The following is an 8,334-nucleotide window of genomic DNA, read 5'->3' on the forward strand; positions in this document are numbered from 1 at the left end:
GGGTAGCTCTCTAGTGCTGAACATTGGTGGGCCGTCAGCTGATGGTCTCCAAGAACTAGCTAAAAGCTAACCAGTAGAGGGTGTCAAGGATCAGCTAAAGATATCTGGTTGAGAGTCCTTTTGGTTTATGGTGGCCAGCGAAGGGTACCTGAGGTCAAGGCAAATGTTTGTTGAGGGACTGCTAGGGGTGTCCAAAGCCCACATTGGTCTCTCTAAGGTGGCGGTCTGTAAGAACTGGCTGAGGGCAATTTAGTTGATGGTATCAGAGGGTCAACTAATGGTATCTTGTTGAAGGTCTTTGGTTCATGGAGGCCAGGAAAGGGTACTTGTTGTCTGGGTAATGGTTTGTTGAGGGCCAGCTAACCATGACTGAAGTCCAGGTTGGTGTCTCAGAGAAATATTTGAGGGTCTTGTAGATTTCTGGCTCAGGGTCTTCGGGAATCCGTGTGGTCAGCTGGGCGCTGTGTATCTGAAGTCCAAGTTGATGTATCTTAGCACTAGTTGAGGGTCTCAAAGGCCTGGCTCTCGACTTCAGTGGGCTTGGCTGAGGACCTATGAGGGCCAGGTGGGGGCCTAGGAGGATGGCTGATGGTTTATAGGGGCCATTTAATGGCTTCTGATGCCCCCTGGAGGAGCATTATCACAGATGGCCAAGAAGAGAGCAATTGTATCTGACGGTCAGTAGAGGGAGTTTAGGGTTCTGTGAGTCAACATCTGAGTCTGAGGGCTAACCTAAGAATGTCTGAGGGTTTGGAGATCTCTCTGGCAGCTGTCATAGGAGGTTTTGGACAGAGAGACAGTATCTAAGAGCTGACTCAAGCTATTTAAGTACCAGCTGAGGATGTTGGTTGGTGTGGTCTTGGGGTAAGTAAAGGTTTCTAGGGGCGCTAGGCTCTCTTAGGGTTGTCTAAAGGGCTGGCTGCGGCTTTTGTGATGGCCAGCCAAGTGGTTTGGTTGGCATATGGGCTGTGAGGGTCAGCTAAAGGGAGCAGAAGATTGCTGAGAGTTGTTACAATCTGGTTGCTGGCCAGTGCAGAGTAGTTGAGAGCTGGATGATGTTGTCTAAGGATCGACTGAGGGTTTGAAGGGCCAGCAGAAGAGCTGCGTGTCTTATAGGTACAGATAATGACTTTATTCAGCTTGGGATACATGGGGGGTGTCTTTTGAGGTCAGCTAAGAGCTTATGTGAGAACTGGCTTAGGGAATGTGATGACCAGATGTGGGCATGAGGAGTGCAGGCTGAGTGACACTAAGCCAGCTAGGGAGCTATACAATGATACAATGTGTCAGAGTAGCTAGATGGTCATCTGATGAGTGTTATGGGCAGCAGAAGCACTTGGTTCCTCTTTAGGAAGAAGAGAGGGTCTGAAGGTGTAGTGATATTTGTGTTTTGACCACTGACTCGGTGTCTCACCACTTTGTTCTTGGCTTAGCTGTCCACCGTCACTTTAGCAGTCACAAGTTACAGACTCCATTGTGTATTCAGCTTAGCCTTAGCTTCACCGCCACGTTAAAGGTGCAAGTATTTTTCCGTACAAAACATTTTATGCAACGTGTTTTCTACTCTGCGTGTTCTTTCTCACCAAAGGGCTAGGACATAACGTGGAGGAGTCAGTCAGTCAGCAAGATAAGGATGTACTAGAATGATGTTCATGCTACAGCAGGGAACGGTTTAGTTTGGGGAGAGACACCTTGGGAAACTAGCCAGTTCCAACCTGTTTCTTTCAAAACTGACCTAAAGTAGCCAGCATTTTTTATAACTTCTTGCAGAGCGGGAGGGGTTGTCTAGCAATCTCCTTCCTGTTTAAGATATATGAGACCCAGGCCGACAGTGGGAGATTCAGAGACCTCAACCAGGAGAATTCGAATGCCTGATATATTTCCCGTGAGGCTAGATCTCTCTCTTTCTCGTTGCAGTCGCACCGGGGTCAACGACTTGCTGGCAGGGGATAGATTAAGCACACAATATGCCCCACGGTGATTAATTTTAACTAATTATTTGCTTTGCATTGTGTATGAGTATATATGTGAATATAGGTATTTTTATCTTTGCATGCATATATTTGCTGATTGAAGATTCTTTGTACATGTTCTCACTTTATGGTTGCCCCTTTTGAAGGTACACTTTCGGCTATACTGACCTTCCTTCACGAGCCTTGTCGAAGTGATATAATAAATGTCTTCTTTAGACTAAGAAGTGCATTCCAGAGATTCTGTTTGACTCCTTTCAGTGTGTGTATTTTGTCTCGGTCCACAGTAAATCAAAACAGTTTGGCGTAGTTGGCAGGGAAGGTATTATAAGTTGAAAGTGTACGTTTAAAAGTGAAAATATGTTTAGCAAGAAGACTAAAGCATCTACTTCTAAAAAATGTGTGTGAAGAGAGTGGTTATTTTTTTTTCAAATTCCTGGATGGTACCAGGCATCCTATGATATATGCAGTCATTTTGCATCCTGTCCAAGTACGGACCCTCACTCTAATCAGGATACGGGAGATACCCGCTCAGATAAGCCCTGCTCACCCCCTTGGTAGCTTGGCACGAGCAGTCAGGCTTATCTCAGAAGCAATGTGGAAAGCATTTGCACATAGCACACAGTGATACGTGAAAACACTACTAAAGGACACCACACCAGTTTTAGAAAAAAATAGCCAATATTTATCTATATAAAACAAGACCAAAACAATAAAAATCCAACATACGGTAATAAAAATATGAATTCTGCAAGCTTTACTCAAAAATACAATTCCTTGAAGTCGATAGCCCCACCTGGAGCTATCACGGCGTTGTGATCAACAAAACCAACAAACACCTTGCGGATCGAACTCTGGGCTGATGAAGTCAGGTGCGTCGGCATTGATGGCGTCGGGGCTGCGGTGCGAAGCGGGAGGATGCAACGTGCAGTGCCCACAGGTCACGGTGCAGGCAGCGGTTCGGTGACGGCATCGGTGAGACCAGGGCTGTGGTGTTAAGCTGGGCGGTGCAACGTGCGGTGTCCACAGGTCACATGCAGGCAGTGTTGCTGTTGTTGCAGAAGCGCTGTTGTTGGAAGGCCCAAGCCAGCGGTGCGGGACGTGGCGGTGCTTTGTGACCCTCACGAGCAGTGTCCACAGGCCACGGTGTAGGCAGGGATGCCTGGTGACGACACTGGAGTCGATGGTGCTGGAGTTGGTGGACCGGTACTGCGGTGCAGGACGGGATGGTGCTTCATGCTTCTCACAAGCGGTGGCCACGGTGCTAGCAGCAGCTCGGTGAAGTCGTCTGATGACGGCGTCAGTGAGACCAGGGTCGCAGTGCGAAGCGGGGCAATGCGGCGGCAGGTCACGGTGCAGGCCAGCGGCTTCGTTGGCAATATCGCAGTGGTTCGGTGACGGCATCGGTGAGACCAGGGCTGTGGTTTTAAGCTGGGCGGTGCAACGTGCGGTGTCCACAGGTCACATGCAGGCAGTGTTGCTGTTGTTGCAGAAGCGCTGTTGTTGGAAGGCCCAAGCCAGCGGTGCGGGGCGGGACGTGACGGTGCTTTGTGACCCTCACGAGCAGTGTCCACAGGCCACGGTGTAGGCAGGGATGCCTGGTGACGACACTGGAGTCGATGGTGCTGGAGTTGGTGGACCGGTACTGCGGTGCAGGACGGGGTGGTGCTTCATGCTTCTCACAAGCAGTGGCCACGGTGCTAGCAGCAGCTCGGTGAAGTCGTCTGATGACGGCGTCAAAGAGACCAGGGTCGCAGTGCGAAGCGGGGCAATGCGGCGGCAGGTCACAGTGCAGGCCAGCGGCTTCGTTGGCAATATCGCAGTGGTTTTTCTTCTTGTACAGTACAGAACACACAGTTCCCAGTGCTGCAGGTCGAGGAAACTGAAGTCTTTGGTGGCCCTGAGACTTCCAACAGGAGGCAAGCTGTACTCCAAGCCCTTGGAGAATTTTCTCAAGCAGAACACTCAGCAAAGTTCACCCGTTGCACTCTTTTCAGGCAGAAGGAGCAACTGCAGGCCAGTCCAGTAAACCAGCAAAGGGACAGTACTCCTCCGGCTCTTCTCCTTCAGTTCCTCTTGATTCCAGAAAGATTCTAAAATTCTGGGGTTTTGGGTCTTCTTCTTTTACCCTGTTCTGCCTTTGAAGTTGGCAAACTTCAAAGCAAAGTCTCAAGTGTTTGCAAGATCCTTTCTTGTCCAGGCGAGGCCCCAGGCACACACTTGAGGGTCGGAGACTGCATTGTGTGAGGGCAGGCACAGTCCTTTCAGGTGTGAATGACCACTCCTCCCTCCCCTCTAGCTCAGATGGCTCATCAGGATATGCAGGCTACAGCCCGGCCCCCTTTTGTGTCACTGTCTAGAGAGGTGCAAAACAGCCCAACTGTCAAACTGTCCCAGAGAGACAATCCACAAACAGGCAGAGTCAAAGAATGGTTTAAGCAAGAAAATGCCTACTTTCTAAAAGTGTCATTTTCAAACAGTTTAAAAACTAACTCCACTAAAAGATGTATTTTTAAATTGTGAGTTCAGAGACCCTAAACTCAACATTTTTATCTGTTCTCAAAGGGAATCTGTGCTTCAAGGATATTTAAAGGCAGCCCCCATGTTAACCTATGAGATAGTTAGGCCTTGCACACTGAAAACCGAATTTGGCAGTATGTCACTGTTAGGACATAAAAACACACTAGTATATGTCCTACCTTAAACATCCACTGTGGCCTGCCCATGGGGCTACCAAAGGCCTATCTTAGGGGTGCCTTACATGTAGTAAAAGGGAGGGTTTAGGCCTGGCAAGTGGGTACCCTTGCCAAGTCGAATTGGCAGTTTAAAACTGCACACACAGACACTGCAGTGGCAGGTCTAACTCATAGTTACAGGGCTACTAATGTGGGTGGCACAATCAGTGCTGCAGGCCCACTAGTAGCATTTGATTTACAGGCCCTGGGCACCTCTAGGGCACTTTACTAGGGACTTACTAGTAAATCAAATATACCAATCATGAATCAACAGCACAATTTCTATAGGGAGCACTTGCACTTTAGCACTGATTAGCAGCGGTAAAGTGCGCAGAGACAATAAACCAGCAAAAACAGACCTGAAAAAATAGGAGGAAGAAGGCAAAAGGTTTGGGGATAACCCTGCAAAAAGGGCCCTTTCCAACAATGTATTAGCTAATTAAGTTTAGCATTTAGCTGGTTTATCTGAGTTGGGATGAATGTTTGAATGAAGCAGAACCAGCAGATTTTTGTCTTGCTTAAAACAAGTACCGGTTGAAGGGAATGATCTTTCAGTTCTTGGCAGACGGGGGTGAATACTTTTGTCTGCCTACACAAAAATGAATGAAAAATGTAAACAGAAAGGGGAATGAACTGTTAGAAAAGCAGCTTGTTGACTCAAAAATACTAAACCATGTTCTCTTGTCAGAATAAATTATTGCAAGATAAGGCAGACACAGATCACACCATCGCAGGACGTGCAGCAATCAAAGTAGCTCAAAACAAATATCGTAAAAGTAGAGGAAGGATAAATCTGAAAAATGTTAATTTAGTCATTGCTAATGCTGGTTTGGATTGGTGCTCAGATTCGTCTTGGGATACTAACATTTGGACCAGCAGTGATCTTTCAAACTGTAGTGATGAGGAGAGTAAAAAAGGTGGGGGATAGAGGGACCTACAGGAGCAAAACGTAGTGCTTGCACAGCCAGTATTTAGACGAAAATTGCAGCACACACCACAAAATCTATCAGGGATTGAAATGAATTCCTTAGAATATTACACACAGCAAGAAGTCAATGATATCATACATAGATTTAAGCAACGTGCAGGAGAGTCAGTACTTACCTGGAAGGTGCAATTGTGGTACTTCTCGCTTTATGCTTGATATAGGGGGCTCTTCTAAATTCTCCTCTCTAAGCACAGACCCCCTCATACAGGAACAGTTCAGAAGTTTTCAAGGTCCACACCAAATTACTCTGCTGCAGCGAGCCTCTGAGGGGTGCAATGATAAGTACCCTATAGAATCACATTAGCCGCCTTATGAGAAGCCCGGGTACACCTTAAGAGATACAATGCAGAGACTTAAAGAGGAAAATATGAAAACTGCCATTTTCCTGAACAATGCACACCATCCTTTAGATGGACCACTTGCTGTCTCAGTGCACAACAGAATTATTCGCCTTGCTCCACCATCCGACAAACAAGTAATCATGACTCTCCTAATTAATCAGACAGGGCAGGCTTTAAAAGACGTGCTAGAGGCTGTCAGAGAGTTAGAGGATTTAGGACAGGAAGAAGGCAGAGAGATCTTCAAGATCTGAGGGTTGCACAGATAACAACAGAGTCCAGGAGAGACATGTTTATGGCGTTTCTAAAAGATGGTGTCAAGAAAGTGCAGATTGATGGGTTAGATACCAAAAGCTTGTGAGGGATGTGCCGTAAAAGGGGTTTGGATCGAAAGGAAGGCAGCAGAAAAGTAAACAAGCAAGATAACAAGCGTGAAACACAGAGCCAGTCACCGTTATTAGGGGAAGGAAAAGAAAGGGAGAGAAATGTTTCCTCACAAGAAAGGGAGGAAAACCTGGACAGTGGCTGGTTAACTTTTGAGAACAGGGACGGGGTTGAGCCTGCTCGTAAATATGAAAGCATATATCCAGACTTCACTTGGGCAAAAGTTGCAGGTTCAAATCAGACTAGGAAACAGGCCAAGCTCTGGTACAAAGTTGGGCTTGTCGAGATAACAGACCTCATGTTGATTTAGAAATACATTGGAAACACAAAAATGTGCAAAAAGTTAGAGCCTTAGTTGACACCGGGGCGGAGGCCTCTTTGATTTATGGAAACCCTAGGAAGTTTAACGGACCACATTACACCATCACAGGGTTGGGGGAAGGCAGACCCCGCTGTGCAAACCACAGTGCAAACGAAAATAGAGAGAACACCAAAAAGAGAATATACTGTGTTGATTGTGCCTCTTTTAGAATACATACTGGGAATTGATATTTTGAAAGGAATGACTTTGTATCTAGATGATGGTTGTTATCAATTTGGAACAAAAAGATACATTTCAGTGGTGGCCATGAGAGTGGGTTGTTTATAAATTCTCCCAGTGAAGGTGCCCCTGGCAGCTAAAGTAATTCATTTGAAACAGTACTGCGTTCCAGAAGGGCATGATGAAATAAGTGAAACCAAAAAAGACATGATTGAGGCTAGTGTGATAGCTCCAACTACTACTGAATGGAACAATCCCCTCTGGCCGGTTAAACAACCTGACAGGCTGTACAGAATGACCATCGATTACCGCGAGATGAATAAACATACACCCCCTTTGACACCACCTGCGGTCCCAGACACTATCACTTTGATTGAACGAATACAGACATATACAGAAACATGGTATGGCACCATTGATATTGCCAATGGGTTCTTCTCTATACCCTTGGTGCCAGAATGTCAGGAACAATTCTCACACGGTCGAAGACAGTTTTGCATGTTATCTTTGCCACATGGGTACATACATAATCCCACTATCTGTCACCGGCTGGTGGCAGAGCACCTGGATGAAGTATCTGTCATTCCAGGTGTGCAAATTATCCATTACTGTGATGATATGATGTTTTAAGGAGAGACAAAAGAACAGGTGCAGGTTCAGTTGGAGAGAGTGGTGGAACTCTTGCAGAGTAAGGGGTGGATGATTAACACAGATAAGACGCAAGAACCATCTAAAAATGGACTCCTTTAGGCACGTGTTGGGGGAACATGGCGGCCAGTTGAAGCGCTGACCGCGAACTCCTGTCGGACGAGAGACGCGACCCGCGACCCCTGACCTGGAAATGATGTGCTGAGAGCCGGAGCTAGAGCCGGAGTTGGATTGACGCGCGGGAGGATCACCGCGGTCGTGGAGGAGCCCCCTTCTTGTGACGAGGAAGAGGTTTGGAGTTTTTGGAGGTTTGGAGGAGAACCAAAACGCCGGGGGAGAGACTGGGATCGTGTTATATGCAGGGCTCCTAGACCGGCGCCCGGGTGAGTCGTTCCTCTTGCCGGGAGGAGCTGTTGGTGGCCGTTTTTTTTTTTCGGTGCTGGGGGTGACAGAGCTGTCTGTTTTTTCCTGCGAGAGAAGCACACACCGATAAATTCAGATTGGTAGGAATATCATAAAAGTTAATTAACCGGAACACTGGATCTTTAAAACATGGCATGTGGAATCTGCATAAGATTTTTTTTTGAGCCCTCTACTACCACCCACAGAGGTTTGCTGTTATCACTCTGTTATCATTAACTTTGAGCACTGTCTCTTTGCTTTGAGAGCTATTTCAACGTTGCTTCTTTGCCTTTTTTTAATTTTTTTTTTATTATTTATATATTCCTTG

This window comes from Pleurodeles waltl, chromosome 4_1 (genome assembly GCF_031143425.1).
Source record: "Pleurodeles waltl isolate 20211129_DDA chromosome 4_1, aPleWal1.hap1.20221129, whole genome shotgun sequence".
Classification (NCBI taxonomy): Eukaryota; Metazoa; Chordata; class Amphibia; order Caudata; family Salamandridae; genus Pleurodeles; species Pleurodeles waltl.